General features: G+C 41.1%; 1 protein-coding gene across 5 annotated transcripts in view; it reads left to right on the top strand.

The window, feature by feature from the left end:
- Positions 1-12,604, top strand: part of OTUD7A (OTU deubiquitinase 7A) — a 213,244-nt gene that overhangs the window by 95,380 nt on the left and 105,260 nt on the right. For 2 of the 5 annotated variants that reach the window (XM_088789316.1, XM_088789318.1), the window contains exons 2-3: positions 352-475; positions 1,812-1,887. The exons of 1 other annotated variant lie outside the window; for it this stretch is intronic. The gene's annotated coding sequence lies outside the window, so the exon portion shown is untranslated. The remainder of the gene's footprint in view (positions 1-351; positions 476-1,811; positions 1,888-12,604) is intronic. 2 more of the 5 variants (XM_074318359.2, XM_088789317.1) reach the window with 1 other exon arrangement.

The following is a 12,604-nucleotide window of genomic DNA, read 5'->3' on the forward strand; positions in this document are numbered from 1 at the left end:
GTCGGGTTTGGTGTGAACCCCACGTGGAAGCACCCTGCACGCTCCTGAGCTTCTCAGGACGGCCCTTCTCACAGTCGGTGCGACGAGACTTCCCGTGTGTCCCCACCTGCCTTCCCACGCCAGCAATCACTACAGATTAAAGGGTGGGACCGCATATGGGCAGGAGAGTCGGGCATGGGGCTCACTCTCAAGACCATTTCCAGTTCCTGTTGAGTACTGAAAACCATTTTGCAATTGGAAATATTAACATTTACATTTTTAAATATTTTTTAAACTTCTTAAAACTGAAATCTTAAATTCTCACTCTTGAGAGAGTATGAACATTATCTTCTGCTCTTGTTTCTTTCCCAGAGTTCTCAGGGTCTGTGGTCTCACACCTTCTGGGGCGACATGGGCCACTTCCGGCAGGGATGGTGCAGTGTCAGCCCGGACGTCTGACTGCCACACGCCTCCAGGGAATCGCAGTGTCTGAAAAGTAAGTCCTGTGCCCACGGGGCCCCTGGTGACCGTGCCAGAGGGGCCGGCACAGTCAACATCTGTCATGCTGCTGGGGACAGGTGACAGGTCAGATTAAAGCCAACGAGGGAATCTGACCTGTCTACTAAAGTCCACTGAGAGAGAATTAGGAAAGGAATTTTCATTGCATTAGAATTTGCATCTAGAATAATAAACATTATTCTTCAAAAGAACATGCCTGTGGTGAGTGAGCAGCCAGTGATTGGATGTATAGTCGTGCACATTTTAAGGAACAGCTACCAATGATTGATTTTTAAAGTATGAGATTCCTCTAAAGAAAAGATAGTCTCATCATCTTCAAATGTCGTTTTCCATTTTAAGGTTTCCTTTTAGTTCTTGTCCAAAAGCGCAACTTTCTCTAGTTGATAACATGGTATAGCGCTTCCTTTGCCTTATGACTCTTTGAACAAACATTTTCATTTACTTTTTTGCCTACTTTTTATTTTGATAAACCTCAAACCTACAGAAAAATGGAAAGTGAACACCCATATATTCCTCACTCAGATTTACGAATAGATTATCCACACACACGGAGAGACTATAAATGTGCATTTGTGTGCGTCACGTACGTGTGTTCTGTTTTTCCTCTGCATCATTTGAAAGTAAGTTGCAGACACCATGATATACTTCGGCATGTATTTCTGAAGTTCATAGGCTGTATTCCTTAGAACTATAATACCATTTTATACACACACACACACACACACACACACACACGTATACTGGTGGTGCCAAAAAAATGTATACAAGTGGACACTTTGGTCAACATTGCTCAAGCAGTAGTTCGCCATCATAAGTGTCTGGACGCTGATGGGAACCACTCTGAGCACCTCTTGTAACTGCAAAAGTCAAACGTGACTTGTATTCACCTTTTGTTATTGGTATATATTGAGTATTACAATTTTAATAGTTTTCCTTTCTTAAAATGTGTATACACTTTTTTTGGCACCGTGTGTGTGTGTGTGTGTGTGTGTGTGTGTGTGTGTGTGTGTGGAGAGAGAGAATATATAGTTTTTATATGTAATTATTATGTAATTCCTCATTATTACTGTTTAAATTTACATTGATGAATTTAACATTGATAAATTCTCCTTTACTACTGTGGAATTGAACATTGATGAATTTAACACTGATCCAATATATAGTCCCTATTGCAATACCTCCGGTTGTCCCCCAAACATTCCTTATAGCTCTTCTCCCCTATCTGGCATTCAGTTAGTTAAGTATTGTGCACTGAATTTGGTTATATCTTTCAGTCTAAACCAAAACGTGCTTTTGTTTTTGACTTTGTGCAGTTGGCATTTTTGTGCGGTTGACATTTTTGGAGAGTCTCCCCGTCTGGATTTGCCTGTTTCTCATACATAGATTCAGGTAAACATTTGTCTATTTACACCACATCCGGGGGCCACCATGTTATCGTGAGCTGGGGCTGGCGACAATGATAAATTTGTTCAGCTGGCTATGGCGGATTCTGCCGGAGCTTTATAAAGTCACTAGGTTTTTAAAATTTTTTTGTCATTAGTAAGTAATTGGTGGGATTACCTCAGAGACCGTGTGAATACCTCTTCCCAGCTAATTTTCACTTGTTTTACCTTCCATTGATGGTTGTATTGTGACTTTTAACTAATCTATTTATCATTTCACCAGCCGTTCTTCCTCCCTGTCCCGTCGCCCTTCATTTTTCTCTTTTTCCACAGTTGTGAGCTATCACCCAAGGGAGAGTACCAAGGCAGTCAAGAGAAGGACTCTGAAATTAGACAGTCTAGATGCGTGTCTGGTTTGCATGTCGTCTCTGCCACACACTAACCGGATGACCTTGAGCTAGGACTTCAGCTCGCAAACCCTCAGTGCCCTTATCGTTAAAATTAGGAACCTAAGTAACTAATAGCTACTGTCTGGGGGGTGGAGCCTGAGCTCTCAGCGTGTTTATGGGTTGTGAATTGTTACGTGAATAGGTGTGACACTTCCCAAGGTTTTCAGAACGGCATCAAACAGGCTCGTTTGTGTTTTAGGAGGATACCCAACATTCGAGCAATCATCGCTTTTCCTTTTTCTCAAGTTTGGAATACATTTTTCTATAACAATTTGCTGAAAATAAATAAACAGAAGAGTGGCTGAGGAATTTTGAGTAATCAAGTGTTGCCTTTTCGGCTGTACAATGAATGAATTTGAGCCCTCGTGTAAATGCTCCAAGGACATCTGGGACAGGCAGCTTCTGACATGGTTCCCAATCACTTCTGCCTCCTGACAGCCACACTCTGGTGGTGTCCCCTGCCCTCGTGTGGGCCTGGACCCCGTGACCTTCACCTCGTAAACAATACAGCAGACGTGACAGGCTGCTACTTCCAAAATCAGGATACACAAACGCTTGTGTGTGTCGCCTTGCTGATAAAGCCAGCTGTCATTTTGCAACTTCACCAATGGAAAGGCCCATGTGGCAAGAGATTGAGATCCTCAGCTCAACAGTCCTTGAAAAACAATTCTGCCAACAGTTGCATGAGTGTGCCTGGAGGGGGCCCATTCAGACAAGACTGCAGCCCCAGCCATTGTTTCTGCAGCTTGTGCGAGGCCCCGAGCCAGAAAACCCAGCTAAGTGTCACCCTGAGACCTGACCTGCAGCACCTGCGAGATGATAGATGCAGAGTTTTAAGTCACTGAATTTGGTGGCGGGGCGGGGGGTATAATTTGTTTTCCAGCGGTAGATAACTAATACAGCACCCACAAAATGTGTAGGGTTGATTATATTTGGAGATGTGCTTCTCAGCCAGGCTCTTTCATCTCTTCTGCTTCTCCCATGTTCCTTCTCTTGCCTTCTCTCCTACCTTTCCCCGCCTTTAATAATCTGTAAGATTGATAATCGTCCTTTCTTGCTTCCTGTTCCGTGCGGGGTCCCTTTTTCTGGCAGCTGTGATTACATCCTGGCAGTTGATTAGAGACACTTGAACTCAGAGGCAGTGTATTCATGGGGACAATATGCTGTTCAGAAAAAAAAAACCAACTCCATAGCAAAATAATTTTCTCAGTTAAAATCAATTGCTTCGGACTTGCTATGACTCTTTCCTCCAGAGCTGCAAGGCTTCTTATTTGGTGATCCTAAGCCACTGCTAGAGTGTTGGAGGGAAATTGGTTTCACCATTCTTTCCTCCGGGGATTGAGGACATACATTTTTTTCTGCTTAAAAATGCAGTTTCCTTCTTGACTCAAACAGCTCATCCTGGAACTTGACCTTCATTTTTATCGGTTTCCATACAGCAACAACCTTTGAAAAACCCTAAGTTCCTTGGGTATGATACAAAATTGACCAAAAGCAAATCTTCTGAAAGAATCGTACTCCAGAGGGTCTTACTAGGTTTCCAAAGTTATTAGTTTAAGAACATATTTGCAAATAAGTGAATAGATAAGAACACCAGCAATAGTCCTGCCCAACCTTTTCTTGGCACTGCTATGGGCCAGGATCTGTGTTATACAATCATCTGTGCATCCGTATAAGTAGGACCCGTTATCCTCTTTTAACGATGAAGCAATGAGAACTGGGGGCTAGAAGCAAACTGTCCCCATGTTGCTTGCATGCCTGTGTGAATTTGTATTTTCAGATAAGCGTTTCTAGTGACTGAAGGGTAGAACCCAGATAACTAAAGAACACGATTAGTAAATTAACACAGTAGGTCGTCTAGGTGCCAGGTAATTAAAGAAAGTTGGTTCTTAAAAAATCCATCTATCTCAGTGTCGTTTTTTAAAAATGTTCAAAGCCGTTCAGGATGATGGCCATCTGTGGAAGTCCTTTTCCTGTGTCATTTGTTTAGGTAACCTGGCTTGTTCTATTTGGAGACATAGACACTTATGTAAAATATTGAATTTTACCAATCACCAACGTGTAATTATTCATCTAATATGAACTTATTAAAAAGCCCAAAACCTGAAATTCTGCTTGGGAATTGTGTGTGTGTGTGTGTGTGTGTGTGTGTGTGTGTGTGTGTGTGTGTGTTTAAATGGAAAAGAGCTACTGCATCTTCTCCCTTTGTTTCATTTACTATAAATATTCTGGAAGCTTTCAAGTGTAAATATCCAGCTCACTGGGACTTCTCTCTAAATGTCTGTTAGATAGTTTTCCCTACATTCCCTCATAACACACACACACACACTCACACTCTCACACACACTTGCATGTACGTGCACTTACACCCAACATAACCACGAGTACACACACTCATACACCGACACACAGAAGCTCACACTCCTGAACACGTGTACAGACTCACGATGCACATGGAACACACACACATACATACACACCCCACACATGGACACCTAAACACACATGCACACTTGGTCTATGCTCCATTTAGAGTTAAATTTACATGTGATGTGAGGTGGAAATTGAGGTGTTTTATTTGTTTTTGCATATAGATGTCCATTTGTTCCAACACCATTTGTTAAAAGTGTGTCCTTTCTCCACCCAGATTGCCTTTGTCAAAAAATCAGTTGTTGGGGCAGCCGGTTAGCTCAGTTGGTTAGAGTGCAGTGCATATAACACCAGGATCGCCGGTTCAATCCCTGCAGTGTGAGCTGCGCCCTCCACAACTAGATTGAAACAACTACTTGACTTGGAGCTGATGGGTCCTGGAAAAACACACTTAAAGTAAATAAAAGTTAACAAAAAAATTTTTAAATCAGTTGTCTATATTCAGTTCCATTGATCTAAGTGTTCTTTCACAAAACTATTGTCTTGACCACAGTAGGTTTATAATGCATCTTAAAATTGGGTGGTGTGAATCCTCCAACCTTTTTCTTCTTTTTCAAAATTGTTTTCGCCTAATATAGTTCCTTTACTTTTCCATATAAATTTTAGATTCAGCGTGTTCATATCTACAGAGAATCCTGCTTTGTTCCTGGTTGGGATCCCACTGAATTCATAGATCGTATGAGGATAATTGCCATCTTCACTGTATTGTACCTTCATCCGTGCGAACAGTACGTCTGGCTGTGTATTAGGTTGCTCTGGTCTCTTCTGTCTGAAGTCGTACGCTCCTTACCACGTCCTGTTTATGTTTCTGCCCCATCCGTACCTCCCCCACTCTGCACTCACATGGAGACCAGCCGCTACCTCTACTGCACAATTCCTCATCCTCCTGTGGTTTGCAGGTGAGAGGGACCGTCCTCAGAGCCACTGCCATTCTCTCCTCCACGCCAGCACGGTGGTGCCTTCCCCCATGTGTTTCTACAGCATCTTGTCTCTCTCAGAGCACTGAGTACCGTGTGATAAAACTCCTTCTCTAACTTTAAAATTGTTTTTATGGAGTTCACATTGGTAACATTACATAACTTCCAGGTATTCAACTTTATAACTTGGTGTCTAGGTGCACGATAGCGGGCTCACCACCAAAAGTCGAGGCCACCAGCCTGAATACTCTTCAAAGGCGGAACCCATGCCTGCTATTGGGTTGTACCCCTGGCACATAACACAGAGCAAAGGCTCAGTTCCCAGCAGTTGATTGCAGAAATGGAGAAATAAAGGGATGGAGGGAAATGAAAAGGGGGAAGATTAACATATATTGAAGGTCTTCTCAGTGTCCATCACTATGACAGGGTAGAGATAACTAGATTGGTTAATAGCTAAAATTAGATTGACAGGAAGTTAGACTGTCAGGAGACAATGAGACAGGAAGGGAGGAGGAAAGAGATATGGATGGATGGATGGATGGATGGATGGATGGATGGATGGATGGATAGACAGATGGACGGAGGCAAATAATCATGTGAATACATCGACAGGCATATATGTGTAGATTGGCAAATAGGTTGAAAGACAGATAGAGAGACCAACAGATGGACAGTGCAACAAAGAGTTACTAGGTAAGATAGACAGGTAAACAGATAGTAGTAAGAAAGATAGACAGATCAACAGAGAGAGAGATAGTTAGACACAGACAAAAAATAGGAAAAAGAGAGGCAAACTTATGGCGAGAAAGGCAGATATTTATATACATAGATAGTGAAATAGATAGATAAACATGTAGTTGGTGAGATGGATAGCCAGACAAAATAGAGATAGATAGAAAGATAGGTAGATAGATAAGTAGGTAGGCAAATAAGCACGTATGCAGGTAGGTAAAAATAGAGAGAGGTAGTAGATTAGATAGATAGGCAATAAGTAGGTAGGCAGGTAGATAGATAGACAGACAGACAGACAGACAGACAGACAGACAGATAGATAGATAAATAGATTTAAGTTTTGTCAAGCTTAACAAAATTCTAAGAAAGATGTGGCATCTTCCCCATGTATAGGTGAAGAAATAGATTCAAAAGGGTTTAATGACTTCCCAAAGACCATACTTGGTGTTGGATATTATGAAATGGATTTTGGTTTTGTTTATTTTAAATGCTGAATTGGCTAATGTTGGTATGTAGGAAAAGTATTGATTTTTGTATGTTGATCTTGTTCCAGCCATTTAAAATATTCTCATTTGTTCTAACATTTAGTCATGGGCTTGTCTGAACTTCGACGGAATTGTTTCTAATGTTTTCATTATGAGGTAGGGTAACTCCTGTAAGCTTGGGATCAATGCTTACAGTTAACTAAAGGACGTTTCTTCTATTCGTCGTTCATTTTGAGCTGTTATAATGGGTGAATGTGGACTTTTCAGCATCTTTTGAGACCAAATGGTTTTTCTCCTGTGATTTAATAGAGTACGCTAGCATCAGAATCCTGTCTGGCCATTGGTAACAGAAAAGAAAAACGGAATTTAATAAGAGGGGAATTGATTGCTCTCTCATGTTAGTCTGGAGTGAGGCATGTCCGGGATGCCTATGGCAGGTCTAGAAAATGCCATGGTCTTTTCTCAGTCCACCTGAGTCTCCATTTATCCTTAAGCTCCACTATCAAACACTCTTGCTGCAGCCCCAGGTCTCTTCTTTGTCCTTTTTGTCTTTTTCTACAATTTGGATTCATTTGCTAGTCTTTTAAGTTTTACATCTACGTTTACAAATGAAATTCACCTATGATTTTCTTTTTGCTGTAGCTTCTAGTTTTGCCATCTGAGTTATTCTACCTTCATGTATCAATTAGGGATAAGTTGAGCTACAAGTAACCAAATATTTGACTTGAATAAATAGCATTTATATGAGAAGAAAGATCAGAAGTGGGTAGTCTAAGGCTGGTACAAATATTCTGTGAAACCAGCATGAATGGACTTTCAACTCCATCGACTTTGCATGTTGGTTGTTGTCGTCTGGCTTTCAACTCATAGTCCCAAGATGGCTGGTGTCCTTACAGATGTTTCCTTGCTTAAGGCAGAAAGAAGGAGGGGAGGCAAGTGGGAACAGTCTATGCCAGTGGAGTCTGTCCCTTTCTATCAGGTAAGCAGCAGCTTACCCAACCAGTTGACTTCTGTTTTCATCCTGAGGACCAAATTCCAGGTCAAGGGCATGAGATTACCAAGGACTGACTTTGACCCGTTATGATTCATCCCTGGGTGCCAGGACTGTTGTCCATCTTCTCTGAACTCCAGGATTCTCCACGGCTACCTGATAAACGAACGCTCTGTCAGCCATAGGTGAATAGGGTAGGGAGGGCAACACCTAAGAAAATGAGCACCTTCCCATTTCTTTCTATGTCTTTGACCCATTTTCCACTTTGTTACCAAATGTCCATGTCTTTGTTTTTTGAAAACATGTCGGTTCCCTCCTCAGAAACTCCCAGTGCCTTCCCACTGGCCTCACGCTGTACTCCAGCTGCTCTCCCGACAGCCCACAGGGCCTGACCCTGACCTTCAGCCACAGTCTCTGAGCCCACTAGCTCTCCTGCCCCTGGGACCCATGGCTCCCGGTGGCTCCCGGACACGTGCATGTCTATTGCCCTCTGCTTGTGGTGTCCCCCCAGCAATGGAATGTCCTCTTTCAGCCTTCCTAAATCCTCCTCAAAAACTCATCTTACATTTACCTATTTCCATTCTGCCAGATAGAAGGAAATGTTCCTTTCTAGTATTCTAATGATTTTTCTTATAAACAGCATTATAGTGTTTATTCCAATCTGAGTTGAATTATGGTTATTTTCCTGTCCACCCATCAGACTGGAGTAAGAATTTGGATTTAAAACTTTTATTTGCACTTTCTTTATTCACTCAGCAGATTTATTTAGCATCTTTTATATTCCAGATCATGGTGCTGTTAAGACAAAACGTGAACTCTGCCCTCCAGGGAGAGGGAAGGAGGCAAGCAGGTCAGGGCTGACAGCCCAGGACTTGCAATGTTTAAAGTGTTCCTCGGCTGTCATGACAACAGGAGGCCATGGAAAGAGTCTGACCCATTAGGTTCTTTTTGTTCAGTAGAAAAGGCACCTTTGGGGTGGCGGGTTAGCTCAGTTGATTAGAGCACAGTGCTTTTAACAACAAAGTTGCCGGTTCAATCCCCACATGGGCCACTGTGAGCTGCGCCCTCTACAACTAGATTGAAACAACTACTTTACTTGGAGCTGATGGGTCCTGGAAAAACACACTGAAAATAAATAAAAGTTTTTAAAAAAGACAACATTAAAAAAAAAAGAAAAAGCATCTTTTCCCAGAAGAAGAGCTGAGTAAAATAATTGAAACCAGTAGAACAACTGTAAACGTATTTAGTGAGTTGTTTGGGTCTTGTTGACCCAACTCTTGTTGATAGCGCACTGGTCTGGTTCAGACACATATTTATGGCAGTGTTACCACTCGATTTAAACGGCTGGACAATACAAACGTAAATCTTTCCAACAAGCCCGTCTTGCAGTCAGTCCAGTGCTGGAGGCGTGGACTCGTGCAGAGCAGCTCTGCTCCAGATTTGCAATGATGAGATAATGTCTCTGGCATTCAGGTTCCCTTGGAAGGTGACCGTTCCAGGGTGAGGGCACGTGATGGAATTGCAAGGATGTAGTCGTCCTCTACGACTCAGAAATGTAAGTGCAGCCAGGTCTCGGGGCCTTAAAAATGAGCTTCCGTGTTCAAGGGTTGTCTTACAAATGAGTGCTTGTTATTCCTTGTGGGTTCTTTAAGAATTGCCTCATTTTTAATGTGAGCTCAAGCCAGGAAGTGGCATGGAAAGAACAGCCTGTAACTCTTTGGGGGACATGAGCCTTGAACGTGATGACAGCCGTTCACCTCTCATATTAACAACCCTTGAGGAAATAGATATTTCACTGATTCATGTGTCACTTCAGTGCACACAATAGAAACCACAGTAGAGCCTACACTCACTATTATTTCCCCAAAATATAAATTTTAGGAGAGAACGTTCTTCCACCTTTCCACACAGGAGAAAACCATTAAAGGTGTGACTGAGCGTCAACTAGGGAAATGCTTTGCTTCTGATCACGCATCTAGGCACCTACCATATTTCAGAGGCACCAGACATTTTGGCCTGAGAGCATTTGAAGACCCCTGTACCACTGTTAGGGGACGGTGAATGGCCACCATTGTATCGAAGTGGGCTGTGTGGGAATCATAACTCTGCCACTGGACTCTCTGGGCTTCAGCAAAATAGAACAAGGTGGCTGCCTCATACAGCTGTCGTCTGTGTGCGAGTTAACTCGTGATAAAGCACTCAGCACTTGTTGTTGTGGGTACACGGCAAGTAGTAGGTATTCTCCTCGTTTAGACATAGAGAGGATTTAGACCCTTAGGAAAAATGTCTTTCATTGTTCAACTCCATTAAAATAAACTTGAAAACCAAGATAAAATGGATATAAATGTAGGAAAATACAATCTAACAAAATTGTATCTTATAGAGTTAGAAAGTCTAAACAGAGTAATTTCCATAGGAAAAGAATAGAGACGGTGGTAAAAAGAATTCCCCTTTCCCCCCAAAAGGATGGTTGATTCACAGGAATATCTTCAAACCTGTGAAATACCAGATAACCCCAAATGCTACTTCGGTTATTGCAAGAGAATTGAGAAGGAAGGTAAACTTCCTATTTTGCTTTGTATACATAATGTTGACTATACAACCTGACAAAGATTGGACATAAAAACCATGTCTCAGTCTAATGCATTAATAATATTGATGTAGGGATTTTTTTAAAAAAATTAGTTTTTAAATAATAATTTTAAATAATAATTTTTTAAATTTAGTTTTTAAGTAAAAACTGAATCACAAAGCATATAAATAAGTACCAGTGCATGATTAAAAGGGATTTATTACAGAAATATGAGTAAGGTTCAATATTAGAAGCCATTAATAGAATTCATCATAGTAATCACTCTTAAGAAAAAAATCATGAGAAAGTCAACAGTCATCCATGATAATATGATGCTTTCTTAACATTTGTATGTGTATGTGTACACATGTGTATGTACCAAAAGCCAATAGACAGCATCTTATTTAATATGGAAATGACAAAGTTATTCCCATTTAAGTTAAGAGCAAAGCTATCAATCACCACTACTAATATTTACTATCATATTGAATTAGTCAATTCAATCAGGCAAAAGAAAACAGAAGCTTAAAAACTTAAAAATTAAAAGGGTAACACGATACCTATTTGCATTTGATATGATTGTATTTGTGGAAACCCCCCCCCAAAAAAAAGATGGAAAATTTTCTACTGATATTAAGAATTTAGTGAAATAGCAGGTTATAAATTTAACACCCAGAAATCAATAGGTTTCTTTATAAATATAATAACCAGTTAACACAATATGAGAGAAAAGATACCTTTTATGAGTACCTAGGCATAAACCTAACAAGAAAATACAGAAATAGACCCAACTGCATATGCAAATTTAGCGTACAATAATGGAGGCATCTGAACTCAGTCAGCTTAACATCTGATGGGCTTTTTCATAAGCAGTGTTGGAAGAGCTGGACAGACATAGGGGAAATGGTAAAATTGGATTTATTCCTAATTTAATACACCAGGATCAATTTCAATTGCATCAGAGCTTTAAATATAAACATGAAAACTTTCAATTAGTAGAAGCAAACATGGGTTAATTCCCCTATAGTCTGGCAATAGGAAAAGTTTTTCAAATTAAGACTCAAAGTCCAAAAGCATTAAAGGAAAAGACAGAAAACTTTATATAAACTATTTAAATAGACTTCGTTTTTTAGAGCAGTTTTAATTGTGCAGCAAAATTGGGCAGAAAGTACAGACAGTTCCCATATACCTCCTGTCCCCCCATACACATAGCCCCCACTACTAACAACATGCCACACCAGAGCGATACTTTTGTTAAAATCAGTGAACCTACATCGACACCCAAAATCCATACTTTACAGTAGGGCTCACGCTTGGTGTTGTACCTCTGTTGGTTGGCAACCTGGGGACTTACCCAGGTGAAATCTGAAACTGGCCCCGTATGTGGAGGTCAGGGAGAGACCGAAGAAAGAGGCAGAGCCTCCAGGTTGGCCGGTAGCAAGTTTAACAAGCAAGGGAGTGAGACGTGTTTGGCTGCAAGACGAGTAGATGTCCACACCTGCCCGCCAGAATCTTAAAACTTTATACAGGAGCCTTAACTGGGTTCAGTCATGTATTCAGTCCAGATGGCCTGGACAACACCTTACTTCCCAAGACCCATGTCTCAGGTCAACTGGCACTCAGTGACCTCCTCCAGTAGCAGCCGATGGGCTTTGACATGTCTAATGACACGTGTCCGTCATTGTAGTATCATGCAGAGTAGTTTCGCTGCCCTAAGCATCCTCTGTGCTCTGCCTATTCCTCCCTCCCCCTCAATATACATCTTTTTAAATAGCAAGGAAAACACCCGCAAAAGCAAAGGAAAAAGACAAAATTAAAACTAGGGGAAATCTATTCAGTGTATATCACAGAAAGATTGTTATCCCTGATATATAACGAGCTACTAATGATAGAAAAAATAAAGACCAAAAATCATATGTAAAGAGGGGAAGGCCTAGAAAATTGGACAGCATACAGATAATGAAATAAAAATGGTTCTTCACCTTAATAGAAGACACTCAGCTTCATTCTTCGTAAGAGAGTGAATGCAAATTAAAACCATAGTGAAATGCTGTTTCTCACCTATGGGATTACCAAAAATCCTAAAGTTTGACAAGATACTTTGTAGGTCAGATTATGGCATAAACAGTCATTTTTCTACGTTGCCAA

This window comes from Rhinolophus sinicus, chromosome 13 (assembly GCF_057876585.1).
Source record: "Rhinolophus sinicus isolate RSI-liver-muscle chromosome 13, RSI-T2T, whole genome shotgun sequence".
Taxonomy (NCBI): Eukaryota; Metazoa; Chordata; class Mammalia; order Chiroptera; family Rhinolophidae; genus Rhinolophus; species Rhinolophus sinicus.